The sequence below is a fragment of the Carcharhinus amblyrhynchos genome, chromosome 22, assembly GCF_965287045.1.
Source record: "Carcharhinus amblyrhynchos chromosome 22, sCarAmb.v2.hapA, whole genome shotgun sequence".
Classification (NCBI taxonomy): domain Eukaryota; kingdom Metazoa; phylum Chordata; class Chondrichthyes; order Carcharhiniformes; family Carcharhinidae; genus Carcharhinus; species Carcharhinus amblyrhynchos.
In genome coordinates, this window is record NC_137345.1 from 5,970,408 (window position 1) to 5,989,558 (window position 19,151).

General features: G+C 42.0%; 1 pseudogene; it reads left to right on the top strand.

The window, feature by feature from the left end:
* The first annotated feature begins 4,192 nt into the window (after positions 1-4,192).
* Positions 4,193-14,871, top strand: LOC145357142 (sodium-coupled monocarboxylate transporter 1-like; annotated as a pseudogene).
* Positions 14,872-19,151: the final 4,280 nt, after the last annotated feature.

A 19,151-nucleotide genomic window follows, 5' to 3' on the forward strand; every position in this document is an offset into this window, starting at 1 on the left:
GAATAAGTTTTGCTTCCCCATGAGGAGCATTTCCCATTTGTTCTCTGCCCCTCACTCCCTACGTCCTTGGCTGCCTGTTTAGTGGCAAGGTAACAGAAGACATTAAAGATCCTATGGGACATTAAATGAATAACAGTGTGTTTTCCCAATGTTGTGGCCAACAACCCTCCCTCATCCACCAAAATCATTTTGTTGCCAGGATCTGCCTGTGTACAAAATGGCTGCTATGTTTGCTTATATGTCATGCCAATCATTGAAAATAAAAGCATCGACATGAGAAGTGCTTTAAGACATTTCGGAGATGTAAAAAGGTGCTATGTAAAAACCACAATTTTTCTTTGTTTAGTAAACCTGAAATTAAAATTAAGACCCAATGGACTCTCTCCTACTGCTACTGGGATGTTCTTCAATATAGGTTTTTCCCTCAATTTATAGATTTTGACCTCTTGGTTTCTCAATTAAAACTTAATGCATCCAATCCCACAGCAAGATGATAAATTAACATTTGTGAGGGAAGGTGATTTTATGTCTTCTATAGCTCAGTATTTGCACATTTGTTGCTAACTTCAACTATTCATTGGATTCTACCACCCCCTAGTGGTTCCATTGCAGTTTCTTTTTGGCTGTGTTGCAGTTTTTTGCTACTTATACTTTGATTTTTCCACATTTTAAATGTTGGCTTCTATTCATTAATCTGGAACAAATAAGACATGCGCATTTTTCAACAATTAAGCCTTAATTGGCATTGTTGGCAGTATGAAAGTGATTATTATGATTGTGTCACCACCAACATACTTCAGTGAAACTATTTAAATTCCAAGATAAATTGTATTTCCTAAAATGAAGAGCAGAATTGAACAGGATACGCTGTGCCATCACTTGATATTAACTCTTGCAGTTCTATTTAAAGGAAGTTCATGATTTCAGCTGCGTTATTAGGGGCGCAGGACCAACTGAAGATAAGGCTCTTCAAGAGGGCGGCATGGTGGCACAGTGGTGAGCACTGTTGCCTCACAGTGACAGGGACCCGGGTTTGATTCCAGGCTTGGGTTACTGTCTGTGGAGTTTGCATGTTCTCCCCATGTCTGTGTGGGTTGCCTCCCACAGTCTGAAAGACATGCAGGTTAGGTGCATTAATCCAGACAGGGGCTGGAGTGTGGTGACTAGGGGAATTTCACAGTATTTTCATTGCAGTGTTAATGTAAGCCTAACTTGTGACTAATAAATAAACTTTAAACTGAAATGTCCAAATCTCATTAATGATGCATCTTTAAAATAACTTTTCAACATGTCTAAAACATAATGTATGTTTCAATTAAGGTGTCATAAAATCAAATGATTGATTTTCCTGAGTGAGCTGCTTGAGTAGACGTAAGTACATTGTGATGCACTTTGTTAAGATCATGAGAAATTAGAGGCATGAGGGATTGGATGGGAGGGTACCAGGGACAAGAGATTTTGGCCTTACAAAAGCATGGTCAATTGGAGCAATTTATGGAGTTGACATGGATCTTAGCAAGATTTTTGACAAGTCCCACATGTCAGACTGATCAGAAATTAACAGTCCATGGGATTCAAAGACATGTGACAAATTGGATCCAAAATTGGCTCAGCGGGAGGATGCAAATGGCAATGATCCACACATGTTTTTGTGACTGGAAGACTGTTTCCAATAAAGCTCCACAAGACTTACTACTAGATCCCTTGCTTCTTGTGGTATATGTCATTCAACTTAATTGCATGATGCATGCTTAATAAGTTTCCTGATAATACAAAACTTGGGTATATTGTTCGTAGTGAGGAAGAAAGCTGTGAACTTGATTTGATTTATTATTGTCACATTATTAGTATACAGTGAAAAGTATTGTTTCTTGCACGCTGTATAGACAAAGCATACTGTTCATTGAGAAGGAAACAGTCATAGCTAGGGTATGGAAAAAGATCAAATTAATGCAAGGTCTGACAGCAGCAGGGAAGGAGCTATTCTTGAGTCCGCTGGTATGTGACATCAGACTTTTGTATCTTTCTCCCGACGTTAGAAGATAGAAGAGAGAATGTCGAGTGTGCATGAGGTCCTTAATTATGCTGACTGCTTTGTCGATACAGTGAGAAGTGTAGACAGAGTCAATGGATAGCTTGCATGATGGGTTGGGCTACATTCACAACCTTTTGTAGTTTCTTGCAGTCTTGAACAGAGCAGGAGCCATACCAAGCTGTGATACAATCAGAAAGAATGCTTTCTATGGTGCATCTGTAAAAGTTGGTGAGAGTCGTAGATGACATGCCAAATTTCCTTAGTCTTCTGAGAAAGTAGAGGCATTGGTGGGCTTTCTTAACTATATTGTCAGAATGGGGGGACCAGGACAGGCGTTGTCATCTGGACATCTAAAAACTTGAAGCTCTCGACCATGTCTACTTTGTTCCCATTGACGTAGACAAGGGCATGTTCTCCACTACGCTTCCTGAAGTCGATAACAATCTCCTTCATTTTATTGACATTGAGGGACAGGTTATTGTCGCCGCACCAGTTCACCAGATTCTCCAGCTCATTCCTGTATTCTGTCTCGTCATTGTTTGAGATCCCCTCCACTATGGTGGTATCGTCTGCAAACTTAGGTGCATAAGGAGTATAGTAGGGGGCTGAGAACACAGCCTTGTGGGGCACTGGTGTTGAGGATGATTGTGAAAGAGGTGTTGTTGCCAATCCTTACTGATTGTGGTCTGTGGGTTAGGAAGTTCAGGATCCAGTCACAGAGGGACGAGCTGAGGTCCAGGCCATGGAGTTTGGAGATGTGTTTCGTGGGAATAATGGTTTTGAATGGTGAACTGTAGTCAATAAATAGGAGTCTGACATAGGTATCTTTGCTATTTAGGTGTTCCAGGGTTGAGAGCAGGGCCAGGGAGATGGCGTCTGCTATGGATCTGTTGCGGAGGGAGGCAAACTGTGATCGATCCAAGCAGTCAGGGAGGCTGGAATTGATTTGTTCCATTACTAGCCTTTCGAAGCACTTCATAATGATGGATGTCAGAGTCATCGGACGATAGTCATTAAGCATACTGGCTTTTCTTTGGTTCTGGGATGATGGTCTTTTTCTTGAAGCAGATAAGGTCCAATTTGTCACATGTCCTTGGATCCTGTGATAAGTCTGACATGTGGGACATGGCAAACATTTTGCTAAGACCCATGTAGACTACATCAAATGCAATTGCTCCAATTGACCCTCCTTTTGTTAGGCCAAAATCTCTCATACCCTGGTGCCCTCTCAGGAAGATATCAATGGTCAAGCAGGCAAAAATAAATAACAAATGGAATTAAATCCAGAGTAGAGTGAGGTAATGAATTTTCTGAAGGCAAACAAGAAGGGACTCCTGACTGATAGCTTGATAAACCAATCGGGAGCACGACTCCTCACCCACTAACTGACAAGTTTACGGAACCTGTATTGGGGATGTACATAACCTAGGAACTGAATGGCAGAAACACTCATGTAAAGTGCAGTGAGGTGAGTGGATAAACACACCAGTACTCGTTTGTTAATTACACTGTATCTTTTAATTCTGTCACAAAGTTGAGCCAGAAGTTATGAAGTTGAAATGTCCCATGCTTCTGTTGAAATTAACTATTTCACAGCACTCGTGAGATTTTAGTGTCAGAGAGAAATATTCATTGTCCTTCCTACTGTCTGCAAGTTTCCACACAAGGGGATTTTGAATGCGTTTCGAACTTTGTGCACAGAATTCATTAATTACAGCCTATCTGTGATTATTGCTTTTGTTTAAATAATGTATATTTTGTGGTTACATGTTGTGGGTTATGGGGAATTATATATTGCCATTTATGGGGAAGACCCACACCCACCTACCTGACTGACAGCTCGATAAGCCAATCCTAGGACAGTGCATCACCCCCCCCCCCCCCCCCCCCCCCCCCAACCGCTCCGCCAATCCGGTACATGGGACCTCACTTAGTGCTGACTGACAGGTGAATTTATCAATCACAGCACGGTGCATTCACAAGCTCCACCAATCCAGACACGGCTCCTCATCCCTGCTCCATCAGTGGGTCTACGGATGAACATCGGGATTCAGCAGTAGTCATTTTTCAGAAGTGGCCCCTTTTCAAAAATAAATGCTATTTTAAAGGAAAGAAAATAAATTTTTGAGAAAAGAATATTGTTTTGCGTGTGACGTGATGACGCCAGACTGTGGTGACGTCAGCGTGGGGTGGGGCCTGGACAGGGCAGGTGGGGATTGGTGGAATAGTAATGAGAGAGCGGTCATTTTTTATGTCGTGGCACCTTTTGTGTATGCTCGCTCCCCCTAATCTTTGAACCTGGCTATGCTACTGCTGGGTGATGCTTACGAGAGTTGACCACCATGATGCAAATCTGATCATCTGATGAGATAGAAGGCTGCACTTTTTTGCATAAGTCATAATGGCACGTGAACACAGGGCACAACATCGCTGAGTTTTGTCTTGTTCTCAATCAAAGGGGAGGCGGTTTAGAACGGAGTTGAGGAGGAACTTCTTCACTCAAAGGGTGGTGAATCTCTGGAATTCTCTGCCCGTTGAAGTGGTGGAGGCTGCCTCGCTAAATATTTTTAAGAAGCGGGTTGATGGGTTCTTGATAAGAGAGGGGATTAAGGGTTATGGGGAGAGGGCGGGAAAGTGGAACTGAGCCACAACAGATCAGCCATGATCTTATTGAATGGCGGGGCAGGCTCGAAGGGCTAGATGGCCTACTCCTGCTCCTATTTCTTATGTTCTTATGTTCTTATTAAAGTCCACAAAACAGGAGTCGAGCAATCAAAACATATCAATGGCTTTTAAGTGTCAATGTTGCATCTTCAATGATAAACTCTTTGCTCAGGGAAACATAAAAGGAAAGCAAGGGAATCCTCTCTGGTGTCCTGACCAACATTATCAAAAGATTGGCTGGTAATTTATCTGCTTATAAGGCATTTCTGTGAGGAAACTGGCTGTTGCATTTGTGGTCAAACCAATTAAATGTACATCATTGGCTGTGTGGGAGGAAGCAACATACAAATCCAAGCAATGACACAAAGGGCCGAATGGCCTCCTCTTGTCAATTTCCTATGGAAAAAATGCTTTTATTTTAGTTACAGTGAACTGTAGGCCAAGTGGTCATGTGAGAATGTGATGACACGACTACATAAGAGGTTACGGGACGGGAGCACTGGAGTTATCCCTGGGATCATGGGCAGAGCATAAGTACTGCATGTAACTATTGAGTTTTGGAATAAACTATCTTTGTTGATGTTACGTTCATTACTATTGAGGGGTATCCTCAAGAACTCACTCCACAGACAGGTGTCAGACCATTGGTATTTATTGTAGGTCTTAATACAAGGACCAAGTGTGGTTCTTGGTCAGATCACTCCACATCCGTTCCCTTAATGGGTCCGCACCCCAACATACATAACACTCCTCCCCTTTTGAAGAGGTGACAAAGAAAATTGATGAGGGAAGGACTGTATTTATTTCGACTTTAGTAAGGAGTTTAGGCATTTGACCAGGTCCCACATTACAGACTGGTACAGAAACTAAAATCACATGGGATTCAGGATGGGCTGGCTGGATGGATACAAAGCTGGCTTGGCTATAGAAGATAAAGAGTAACAATAGATGGGTGTTTTTCAGAATGGTTAGTGATGTTCCGCAGGGATCAGTGGTGGGACTGCTGTTGTTTGTAATATATAACTGATCTGGAGGAAATGTGGGTGATCTAAATAGTAAGTTTGTGGATGATACAAAGATTGCTGATAGTGCCGAGGATTGTCAGAGGATACAACAGGATATAGATAGATTGGAGACTTGGGCACAGAAGTGGCAGACGGAGTTTAATCCGGACAAATGCAAGGTGATGCATTTTGGAGGATCAAATTTAGGTGTGAATTATACTGTAAATGGCTGAACCCTTAAGAAATTAGCATATAGAAGGATCTGGGCGTGCAGGTCCACAGTTCCCTAAAAGTGGCAACACAGGTGGCCAAGGTGATTAAGAAGGCATATGGCATGCTTGCCTTCATCAGCGGGGCACTGAGTCCAGGTATTGGGAAATCATGTTGCAGCTATATAAAACCTTGGTTAGGCCGCATTTGGAGTATTGCGTGCATTGCTGGTCACCATGTTGTCAGAAGGACATGGAAGCTTTGGAGAGAGTGAAAAGACAGTTCACTAGGATGTTGCCTGGTCTCGAGACTGTTGGACATGAGGAGAAATTGAATAAACTAGGATTGTTTTCACTGGAAAGATGGAAGTTGAGAGGACACCTGATAGAGGTCTACAAAATAATGAAGGGCGTAAACCAGATGATTAGTCAGAGACTTTTTCCAAGGGTGGAAGAGTCAATTACAAGGGGACACGGGTTCAAGGTGAGAGGGGAAAGTTTAAGGGAGATGTGCGGGGAAAGTCTTACTCAGACAGTGGTCGTTGCCTGGAATGCACTGCCAGAGGATGTGGTGGAAGCAGGCACATTAGCAACATTTAAGAGGCATCTAGATGGGGACATGTTTAGGGAGGAAATAGAGGGATTCGGGCTGAGTAAGAGCAGAAGGTTTTTTTTTAGTTAAGGCATCATGATCAGCACAGCCTAGGAGAGCTGAAGGGCTTGTTCCTATGCTGTACTTTATTCTTTGTTTTTTTTAAAACAACAATTCCCCATAACAACAATAGTTTTTTAAACTATTTATATACAATTATAACTTTTTTTTACATGATATTCCAATACATTGTGATGAAACCACAAAACATTTTTTAAAATGATACATTCCTTCCTTTAGTCTCCCCGCTACCTCATACTACATTTTCCATACTACATTGTCCATATTACATTGTCCACACTACATTGTCCATACTACATTGACATGATCAGGGGGACGACAGTCCCGTGGAGGTTGTTTTCTGAGAACTGGCCAGTCTTAGGTTCATCCTCAGTGATTGTGGTCTTGGCGAAGCCACCATCAGTGACCCTGCTTCCTGCACATTGTCTTTGGCTATTGCCAGCTCCCCAGTTTCCTCTGTAGAAGGAGGAGCTATTCATTCCATGCCTCCTTCTCCTGGTACCTCCGCTTCTTCCCCGAAAAATAGTTCCTAACAAGTACCAACTTGTCCTTCTGAAATGCCCACATCTTGGCATTTTCGACTTGATGGCCCATCTGCGCATCCTGGTTCCTCTCCAACACCTGTCTTATCTCATTACGCTTCAGTAGGTTAAACATTGTAAATAACTGCCTCCCAAACATCAACACCACTAGGAGCATTTAGTTGTTGCATAGGGAGTGTTCCTGTACACACTTAAGAACTGGTTTAATCTTTGCATCAATGACCCCTCCCCTCATGAAGCTTCCGAGGAGTGTTTAACAGACTGTATAAAATGCTACGCTAAGTCATTCATCTCTGGATGGTGGAGCTCAGACTTTACATGACGAATTCCATGCAGTCCCATGACACAAACTGCGGACCGTTGTCACTTACAATCTGGTCTGGATAGCCAAATCTAGTACAGTAAGAAGTCTCACAACACCAGCTTAAAGTCCAACAAGTTTATTTGGCAGCACAAGCCATAAGCTTTCAGAGCGCTGCACCTTCATCAGGTAAGGTACTTATGGCTTAATCCATAATTACTTGATTTAATTTGACTTATTTTTGTCATGTGTATTAGTAGATAGTAAAAAGTATTGTTTCTTGTGCGCTATACAGACAAAGCATACCATTCATAGAGAAGGAAATGAGAGAGTGGAGAATGCAGTGTTACAGTCAACAGTTGAGGTCCTTGCTGGGAGTTGTAAACTATTGTGGCAAATTTGTGGCTGACTTGGTGACAATACTGAAATTCCTGCATCGCTTATTCATTAATAAACATTGTCTACAAGCATGGCAAGGAGCTGTACTTTGCTGAAGCTCTCTCCAGATCATTCTTACCCCCATAGTTCAGGCAGATCATAGAATCCCTACAGTGCAGAAGGTGGCCCATTGAACCTGCACCAACAACAATCCCACCCAACCCCACATAGTCATGCCACTCTGTTGTCCCAACTAAACAGGTAGACCAAACGGTCACTTGAGAGTGTGACGATGAGTTACATAAAAGTTCAGGTGGCACGAGTATGGGAGTTATTCCCGGGATCGTGGGCACTGCATTTGGCAGTTTAGAAGTAAACTATCTCTGTGGCAAGTGCTGGATTTTTTTTATTCATTCGTGGGACATGGGTATTGCTGGCTGGCCAGCATTTACTGCCCATCCCTTGAACTGAATGGTTTGTTCGGCCATTTCAGAGGACAGTTAAGAGTCAACCACATTGCTGTGGCTCTCATGTAAGCAAAGACAGGTAAGGACAGCAGATTTCCTTCTCTCAAGGACATCAGTGAACCAGATGGGTTTTTCCGACAATTGATAATGGTTTCAGGGTCATCAGCAGATTCTTAACTCCTGATATTTTTTATTGAATTCCACCATCTGCCGTGGCGGGATTCAAACACGGGTCTGCAGAACATTAGCTGAGTTTCTGGATTAATGGTCCAATGGTAATAACACTAGGGCATTGCCTCCCCTTATCAACTGTCATTAATTTGAGGAACTCACAACTGTCCACACCAACAAAAAGATGATTCCGAGCGAGGAAAGTCACAATCTGAAAATGGTCCTCTGATTGTTGACAGATCTGCTGAATACTTCCAGCATTTTCTGTTTATCTTCTACTATGCCTAACTTTTCACACAATGTGCTACTCACTTTCCTACAATAAATTGCAGATTTATGAACACTCAAAAAAATCGTACCTTCAAGAAATTAGGCACGAATTCAATCATTTAACGAATAATTTTGAGGAGTTGGGTTAACAACGCCAACACAAGTCAAAATCCCGCCAAAATATTCAAACCGAAAAGCGGTTAACTAAAATGGCGTCAAAAATCGGGAGATACCACATAAATAATGGGAGGGTGTGATAAAAACAATTCTTCACATTCTGGATAGCTTTGAAAGATCTCTTCAGGTAATGATTTTAAACAGTATATAAATTTCTTTCATGGCCAATAAAAAAGATAAATGCAATGATCTGATACAAGGATACATTGTAAGAGTGGTTGGCGAACAAAGCCTCCCTCTGTGCCGAATGGTACTGCTGGTTGTCCGTCAATGACGGTTTTAAATGGCGGGTGGAGCAACGTGGAGAAAATATTTTAAATTCACCTGGTGTTGGGGACAAAGAAAACTTCCGTTCTTTTTCAGGTTGGCCTTTTAAAAAACTTAACAAAAAATGAAACTAGAAGACTTGCAAGTCTTAATCGTAAAACCCTCTTTCTTCCATTCTGCTGAATTTAACCTTCAGATTTCAACACATTTAGGTGGGATTTCGTAAAGTGCATTAAGATTAGAATGGAAATAAATTACATTCTCAAAACTTATGATACAGATCAAACCAATTCTAACCAGTTTTTGGGTTTAAAAATGTGGTTTACTTTGATATCTGTCATCATACAAATAAATAGTGACTGTGTGATCATGAAACTCACTCTTCTATATTTATTCTACATTGATAGTCCTGTATAATATGCAGTCCCATTTTAAATGCATATCAATTTTGTTTTGAAATCTAAGGTTTTCTCACTACTTCTGTATTTATATGAGGGGCTGGTTAGATGCTTTGACTGGAACAGGTGCCAGACTAGGGGACTTTCATTGCACTGTTAATGTAAGGCTTTCTTGTGACTAATAATACATAAACTTTAACTTGTTCCAGAGACAATGTCATTTGTACAGAGGAGGTACAGCAATATATTTGTCAATATTCTGCACTTTGTTGATGAAGATGCCAACCATTGTCTGAGGGGTTTTTGGGCATTGTCCTTTCTCCACCCAAGTGTCCAATGGGCATACAGAGCTAAGTGTGGCATGCTAGCACTGTGGTTAGCATTGCTGCCTCACAGTGCCAGGGACTCGGGTTCAATTCTGGCCTGTCTGTGTCTGTGTGGAGTTTGCATGTTCTTTGCACGTTTGCAAGTTTGCTTGTCGCATGAGGAACAGTTGAGGACTCAGGGTCTGTACTTTTTGGAATTTAGAAGGATGAGGGGGGCCATATTGAAACTTACAAGATACTGCGAGGCCTGGATAGAGTGGATGTGGAGAGGATGCATCCACTATTTGGAAAAACTAGACCCCGAAGGCACAACAAAGGCCATCAGGCTGAAGAGATCATCCTTTAAAACAGAGATAAGGAGGAATTTCTTCAGCCAAAGTGTGGCAAATCTGTTTAACTCTTTGCCGTAGAAGGCTGTGGACGCCAGGTCATTGAGTGTCTTTGAGACTGAGATAGCTAGGTACTTGATTGATGAGGGGATCAGGAGTTATGGGGAAAAGGCAGGAGAATGGGATGAAAAAGAAAATCAGCCATGATTGAATGGCAGAGCAGACTCGATGGGTTGAGTGACCTAATTCTGCTCCTATGTCTTATGGTCCCTCCATATCGGCATAGATTTCCTCCCACACTCTAAAGATGTGTGGGTTACATTGATTGGCCATGCTAAATTGACCCTAGTGTCAGAGGGATCAGCAGGGTAAATATGTGGGGTTACGGGAATAGGGCCTGGGTGGAAATGTGGTCAGTGCAAACTCAATGGGCCAAATGGCCCCCTTCTGCATTGTAGAGATTCTGTGATTCAACTCAACAAGATCTTGGAGTCCTCATGCATCAGTCACTGAAAGTAAGCACATAGGCACAGCAAGCAATAAAGAAGGCAAAAGGTGTGTTGGCCTTCATAGTGAGAGGACTTGAGTACAGGGGTAGGGATGTTTTGCTGCAATTGTATAGGGCGTTGGTGAGGCCACACCTGAGCATTGTGTGCAGTTTTAGTGCCCTCATCTGAGGAAGGGTTTCCTTGCTATTGATGGAGTACAGCAAAGGTTTACCCGGCTGATTCCTGGGAAGGCAGGTATGCCTTTTGAGGAAAGATAAAGTCGGTTAGGATTATATTCATTGGAGTTTAGAAGAGTGAGACGGGATCTCATAGAAACTTATAAAATTCTAATAGGGTTAGACAGTAGATTCAGAAAGAATGTTTGGTGGTATGGTGGCGCAGTTGTTAGCACTGCTGCCTAACAGCTCCAAGGACCTGGGTTTAATTCCCGGCTTGGGTCAGTGTCTGTGTGGAGTTTGCACATTCTCCTTGTGTCTGCGTGGGTTTCTTCCGGGTGCTCCAGTTTCCTCCCATTGTCCAAAGATGTGCGGGCTAGGTTGATTGGCCATGCAAAATTGCCCCTTAGTGTCCTGGAATGTGTAGATTAAAGAGATTTGCAGGGTAGATGTGTGGGGTAATGGGGGTAGGGCCTAAGTGGGATTGTTGTCAGTGCAGACTCGATGGGCTGAATGGCCTTTTCCTGCACCGTAAGATTTCTATGATGTTTATGAATGGTGGGGTAGTCCAGAACTAGGGATCATAGTTTAAGGATAACCTTTTAGAAATGAGGCGAGAAATTTCTTCATCCAAGGGATGGTGAATGTATGGAATTCAGTATCACAGAATGTAATTGAGGTCAAAATGTTGTCTGATTTCAAGAAGAAATTAAGTATTGCTGTTGGGACTAAAGGATCAAAGGATATTGGAAGAAGGGGGGCTCAGGATATTGAATTCGATGATCAGCCAAGCTCAAAATGAATGGTGGAGCAGGTTTGAATGGCCTACAGCTTCATCTAGTTTCTATGTTACATGCCCTTTTTAACCATTATATAAACAAGAGACAGAAATATGTTGTCATTTATTTTGGTCCAGTATTTTGGAATTGTTTGCGCATATGATAGTAGTGTTCATGACATGTGCACCTTCTCTCATTCTGAGCAATATGTTTGCGTAAACCAGCTGCTATTGTGGGTTTTTTTTAACTTTACTTTGATTTTCCCTCATCAAAAACTCTTCACCTACAAGCAGTGGAGCATCTAATGAATGGGAAACTTTACTGTCACCAGTTTTCCTTTCCTTGTTAATTGTCATTGGCCTCATTGGTCCTGCTGTGCTCCATAATTTAATTCTGATCTGTGTTCTTGGATGGGCTCAGATCAGTAAATTGCTGGGCTACAGTGAGATAGTTCACAGAAGCAACTGAAACTGACATCAAATCCATTTAGGAATTGATTATGGATAATGGAATAGACGGTAAAATAAGCCCTGTGTCATTATATGTCTGTTTTCCTAAGTGCACATCAGGAAATATTCCCCCAAAGAAAAGGAAAAAATAAACCAGAGACTTACTAATTTGGGAAAGCTCTGACTTCTAGGAACTGGCTTAAAACCATTGCTTGCAGAATTGTGGCCACAATTCTCCTGAAAATAAAATCAAAGTGCCAGTAGGGAAAATGGTGTGTCTCCCAATGGCACTGGCAGTGGTAAGCAAGTGGGATTCAGCCATTTTGGCTGAAAAAATATTCCCCATGTCATACACTCTGGCAAGCCTGACTTCACAGAGATCAGGGTGTCATTTTTAAAGGGTAGCGTAGTCTCAGAATACGGTGCCAGCTCCCACCTCACCCCAATCCCCCACAGATGTTGCTACCTCTGATAGACAAGGGGAACACCCGCAATCCCTCACTGTAGAAGGGTAACCTCCCGTCAACTCTACTAAATGTACGGTCTACCGGATCATCAACACGGAAGCCATCATTTCACATGAGAACACCATCCACCAGGTACATGCGGTACATACTCTTGCGATTCAGCCAACGTTGTCTACCTGATATGGCACTGGAAAGGATGTCCCGAAGCATGGTACATTGGGGAGACCATGCAGACGCTACGGCAACGGACGTGTGAACACTGCTCGACAATTGCCAGACAGGAGTGTTCCTTTCCAGTTGGGAACACTTCAGCAGTCACGGGCACTCAGCCTCTGATCTTCAGGTAAGCATTCTCCAAAGTGACCTTCACGACACACAACAATGCAGAATCGTTGAGCAGAAACTAATAGCCAAGTTCCACACACATGAGGACAGCCTCAACCGGGATCTTGGGTTCATGTCACACTGTCTGTAATCCCCAAGACTTGCCTGGGCTTGCAAAACCTCACTAACTGTCCTGGCTGGAGACAATACACACCTCTTTAACCTGTGCTTTGTCCTCTCTCCACTCACATTGTCTGTACCTCTAAGACTTGATTACCTGTAAAGACACATATTCCAACCATTATCTTGTAAATTGAGTTTGTGTTTGTATATGCTTTGTTTGTGAACACAACTCCTCACTCACCTGAAGAAGAAGCGAGACTTCGAAAGCTTTTGCTGCCAAATAAACCTGTTGGACTTTTACCTGGTATTGTGAGACTTCTTACAATCCTTCAGTACACATGGTAAACCGAGCTTCTCGTAACAGACAACGGAACATCATTTACCAGCGAGGAGTTCCAGCAAAAGTACAAATGTAGCAAAGCATTTCTGCATGGCATCCTACCACCCATCTTCAAACAGCGTGGCTGAGAAGCAGTCCAGACATTCAAAAGTGGCATGAAGAAATGAATCACAGTTTTTCGAGAAACAAAGTCTGCATGCTTTTTTTCCAACCATTGGACTATGACACATACAAAAATGGGAATAGACCCAGTGGAGCTACTGAAAAACTGACGTCTTCAGACTAGGCTTAGCCTGATGTTCCCAAATTAGGGTGGCAGAGTTGAGTTAAAGGGAACTATGGTCAAAGACCAGGTGGAGACTTCAGGCTGAGAGATACAACTCACATGAGGAACTTCAGTCACAGCTCTCCATAGATTCGGAGAGTTATTCTTGAAAAACAGGACCAGTGATGTATAAGGTGCGAACCAGGAAGAAGACCTTCAAAAAACACATCAGTCATCTCTGTCACAGGGAATCCTGCTTATAAGGCTTGTGATCCAATAAAGGCAAACAAAATTAGTAATACCAATCAGTTGATGCCTTTACTGGTAGTAGAAATTTTGAATCTGACGCCTGGAGTTGCTGGACTCTTTGTTGCTGGTGCGTACGGTGGCACATTAAGCACAATCTCTCCTGGCATCAGTGCCATGGCTGGAGTACTTGTGGAAGATTTTATAAAATCTATCTGGAAACCTTGGGAACAGCTTTCTAATGGAAAGAAGACTCTGGTCTCTAGCTATAATATTTAGACTTGCTACAATAGGCCTGGCTGTGGTAGCCTCTCTCTTACAAGGAAATATAATTCAGGCTTCACTAAGTATTGCAGGAATAATTCAAGGACCAATACTGGGTGTATTCACTTTAACAGCAGTGTTTCCAAACAACAATGGCAAGGGTGCATTTGTCGGTTTCTTTTTTGGATTGGCCCTTTCCATATGGGTAGGAATTGCTGCTCAGATCTATCCACCCAGTGATAAATTTACAAGGTTACTTGCAACATCAACATCAGGTTGTCCAGAGGTAAATTCCATCATGGTAACATCACTGCTAACCATCATAACAACTGCAAAGCAGGAAGAAAGACCCAGCATTGCAGAAAATTTCTACTCCTTATCATATCTCTATTACAGCCCAGTTGCTTGTCTGAGCACTGTTTTAGTTGGATTAATAGTTAGTATGTTAACTGGTGGAACTGAAAATCTGGATCCTACCCTAATTGCTCCAGTACACACGATTCACAACTTCATGTTCACAAATGAACAAACTCGGCTAATACCAGAAACAAACAACAAGTTGCAAAGCCCATTATCACAACTCAAGAAAAGACCTGAAAGCTGTGACAACACTATGCAAGTTCTAAACTTGACAATATTAACTAGAATGTACCGGGATGATGGTCATCTTCTTGAAGCAGACAGATCTCTGCATACCCAATTGCTCTTTCGTTGGCTTCTCGTTTCTTGTCTGCTATAACAGTTATTGGAAATCCAGCTGAAGTGTACAGCTTTGGGATAATGTTTCTCATGTTTTCCATCACCTGGTTATTGACCATGATGGCCACTTGTCTAATCTACATTCCACTTTTCTACAGACTAAACATTATCAGCACATATGAGTATCTTAATAGAAGATTTGGGCAATTAGTGAGATATCAAGTTGCTTGTTGCTTCTTGATGTACTTTTTTTTTATCTTGGTATCATGACTTACACACCCTCATTAGCATTAAGTCAAGTTACTGGAATAAACTTATGGATTTACAGGGAATCCTCCACAGAGGTATCAGGTTCTACGGATATGCCACTGTCTGCATCCTTCATCCTGGTCTCTGGATTGGACATTCCACTCACTAAAACCTCAAGAGCCAGTCCTCAAAACACAGATGATTCTGGCTTAGATATGGAGACAGGAGTGATAAAACCCAGTCAGAGGGTGGCATCGAGGATGAGCACCCTACAGTGGCTCTTCAGCGCTCTGCACGAAAGAGGCATTAACCAACCCATTTATACACTTCCCGCAAGGACCCTGCAAGTGCTGGAAGCAACGCCATTGGTGAATAGATGGAGAGGCCTTGTTGTCTTGGAAATGCGGAGGCACATTCAGACTCGGAGGGGTAGGGGTGTGATAGTCCCCATGAGGTCACTGATTGATCTCTTTGGGGGGCTCGCTGAGTTTGAGTTCCCCTGGTAACAGGCAATGGCTTGCCCAGCTGGAGCTCATGCTTTTTATAAGGCAGGCCCAGGACTGGTCCTGCAAAACAACTTGTCCCCAACGGGGACAGTTGTGTGTATATCACGGTAGTGGTTTTCCTTTGCAGTCTGTAAATAAATTATGTTCCTTTCCAGTCGGGCTTTCAGACTTATTACAGAAATCTTTGTAGTGTTAAGTAGTTTAATTCAATGTTTTTATTAAGCACAGGAACTCTGTACATATGTGTAATAAAGGGCTCAAAGGTACACATGGCTTTGTCCAGGACTAGGCTGACTCCTTGGTGTGAGTCATATGTTCCGTTACATCACAATGTAGGCAGTACAGTATTTAGTCTACTGTTAATCCTATATATGCCAGACCTTTAGATTACAGTCAGGTACATAGGCATGGATGGGCAGATACTGCCATGCCAACGAGAACAGACATAAAATGGTCCTATGATCCATAATGCATGATGATTTGAAAATGAAAGCTGGATTATTCCATGGAGGCCTTCATTTTATTTTAATTAAATTTTCCTTTACTATCTAATTTGCAACTTTTAAATATATGATCGTGGACCTAGATCATCATTATAATTGTTTTTGTTGTGTAATAATCTCTCACACTCTTGTTTGAATATGACACATAGAGCATTGCAACATCCTGTTCTGTAGAATAATTGGCCACAGGTCTCCCATCTATGAATTCCCTGCATAACGAGCACCAGATTTTCAGTCATACCATTGTGGACAATTGCCAAATTTGATATCAACATTACACAATAAGAAATAAAAGGTAGAAGGAATAATGAAAAGGGAAAACAAGTTTGGGAGGAATGGTTTCACATCATATGCTGCAGAATAAACATGGTTCCTCACAGTGTTTCCTTGTTTCTCTTGCTGGATACCAAGAACCAAATGGGACCAACACAGAATTATAGCTCAATAAGCATCCCACAGCCAGAAATGAAAGCCAAGAGGAACATGAAGACAAAAAGCTGAAAATTACACTTGACAAAAATAGGATTAGCCACATATTACAACAAAAACTACAACTTATATTTATATAGCTCCTTTAATATAATAAAACAGCTAATGGTGCTTCACATGATCTTTATGAAACAAAATAGGACACCAGACCACATGCGGCAATATTAAATCAAATGGTCAAAACATGGGCCTTAAGTGAGGACAACAAGGTAGTGAGGAAATGCCAGAGCTTTGTAGGCAACTGAAGGCATGATCACCAGTGGTGGAATAATTGTTAATTGAAAATGCACAAGAAGCCAGAATTAGAGGTGTGTAGATACTTCAAAGGGTTATGGGACTGAAATAGATTACAGGCATAAAGAGGTGCAAGGTCATGGAGAGATTTGAAAACAGGGATAAACATTTTAAATTATGCTTGACTGGCTGTCCATGCAGGTCGCTGAACACAGAGGTGATAAGGGAATGAGACTTAGTGCGAGTTAAGACACGGGCAGCCAAGTTTTGAATTGCCTCAAGTTTACAGAGGATAGAATGTGGGACACTGTTCAGGATTGCCTTGGAATGCTCAAGCCCAGATATATGACTGAGGGCTTTAACAGAAGATGAGCTGAGACAGAAGAAATTGGATGATGTTATAGAGGGGGAGAAAGTTGGTCATAGGATGGTATGCATACGAGGTTGAAAACTCATCTCAAGGTCAGATGTGACGCAGAAGTTGTAAATAGGTTGGCTTAATCTCAGACTTAATTCCAGGGAAACAGGAGGAGGCAGTAGCAAGTGAATGCAATATGGAGCAGGGACAGAAAACAAGTAGGTCCAGTGAAAAATTAGAGTCATGTAAACCCAACCACCTTGTGCTGTTCCTGTGGGCTGCAATCTGTTTCAGAACATTGTGAGGGATAATGTTAGCAATGGTAATAAAATAGATTTCCCCAAGTATTTCCAGCAACTTCTGATTAACTGGAATGTTTTGTCCTTTTCTATCAGTTTATCTATCATTTATCCACTTATTATCCAGATTGTGAAATTATGAGCTATTGCCGAAACTGGGGCAAAGGAGGATCAAGTGAATTGATAGACAAAGTTCTTATGCAATGTCCTGTAAGTGATGTCAGTTCACAATAATTTTAGTTCACGAAGATAAAGCACAATGTGTGTAAAAAAGTTCCTTTCTGTGGTTTTCAGGATTTGGGTTTTTTGTAAATGTTCCCAAGTCCTGACTGTTTTTGTTTTCAAAATTGTGTTCCAATGAAGTCAAAACTTTGCCTTTTGGAATAGAACATAGAACACTACAGCACAAACAGGCCCTTCGGCCCACAAGTTGTGCCGATCGTATCCCTACCTACCAGGCCTATCTATAACCCTCAGTCCCATTAAATCCCATGTACTCATTCAGAAGTCTCTTAAAAGACCCCAGCGAGTTCGCCTCCACCACCGACGGCAGCCGATTCCACTCACTCACCACACTCTGAGTGAAAAACTTACCCCTGACATCTCCTCTGTACCTACTCCCCAGCACCTTAAACCTGTGTCCTCTCGTAGCGACCATTTCAGCCCTGGGAATAGAATGTTGGACAAGCATAGGTTCTAATGAAAAGTTTGAAGGATTGCAGATAAAAACAAAATTGTTGATTGGGACAAAGCCAATCCAGTGCTTGCTAACTTAGCCTTAAAATCAAGCTTATCTAAGGAGCATTGGCAGCCAAGAGTCATATGCTTGTAATAAAATTCTGATATACTAGTGCAGTTTTAGATATTTTTGAAGCACTTTGTACAATATAAATAAATCCCCATCCAATCTGGATTATTTTATGGTTAAAATTTAAATGTGATTGCAATATGCAATGTCTTGTCAGAAAGGGTGATTTGATTTATTATTGTTACATGTATCGGTACACAGTGAAAAGTATTGTTTTTTGCGCACTATACAGACAAAGCACACCATTCATAGACAACAAAAGGAGAGAGTGCAGAATGTAATGTTACAGTCATAGCTAGCGTGCAGAGAAAGACCAACTTAATGCATGGTAGGTCCATTCAAAAGTCTGATGGCAGCAGGGAAGAAGCTGTTCTTGAGTTGGTTGGTACATGACCTCAGACTTTTGTATCTTTTTCCCGATGGAAGAAGGTGGAAGGGAGTACGCCCAGGTGTGTGGGATCCTTAATTATGTTGACTGCTTTTCTGAGGCAACGGGAAGTGTAGGCAGTTTCAGTGGGTGGGAGGCTAGTTTGAGTGATGGACTGGGCTTCATTCATAACCCTTTGTAATTTCTTGCAGTCTTGGATAGAGCAGGAGCCAAACCAAGCTGTGACACAACCAAAAAGAATGCTTTCTATGGCGCACCTGTAAAAGTTGGTGAGAATCGTAGTAGACATATCAAATTTTCTTAGTCTTCTGAGAAAGTAGAGGTGTTGGTGGGCTTTCTTAACTGTAGTGTCAGCTGTAAAGGGAGGGGGGGGGGCGGTGGTGAACCAGGACAGATTCTTGATGATCTACTTGAAGCTCTTGACCATTTCTACTTTGTCCCCATTGATGCAGGCAGGGGCATGTCCTCCACTACTTTTCCTGAAGT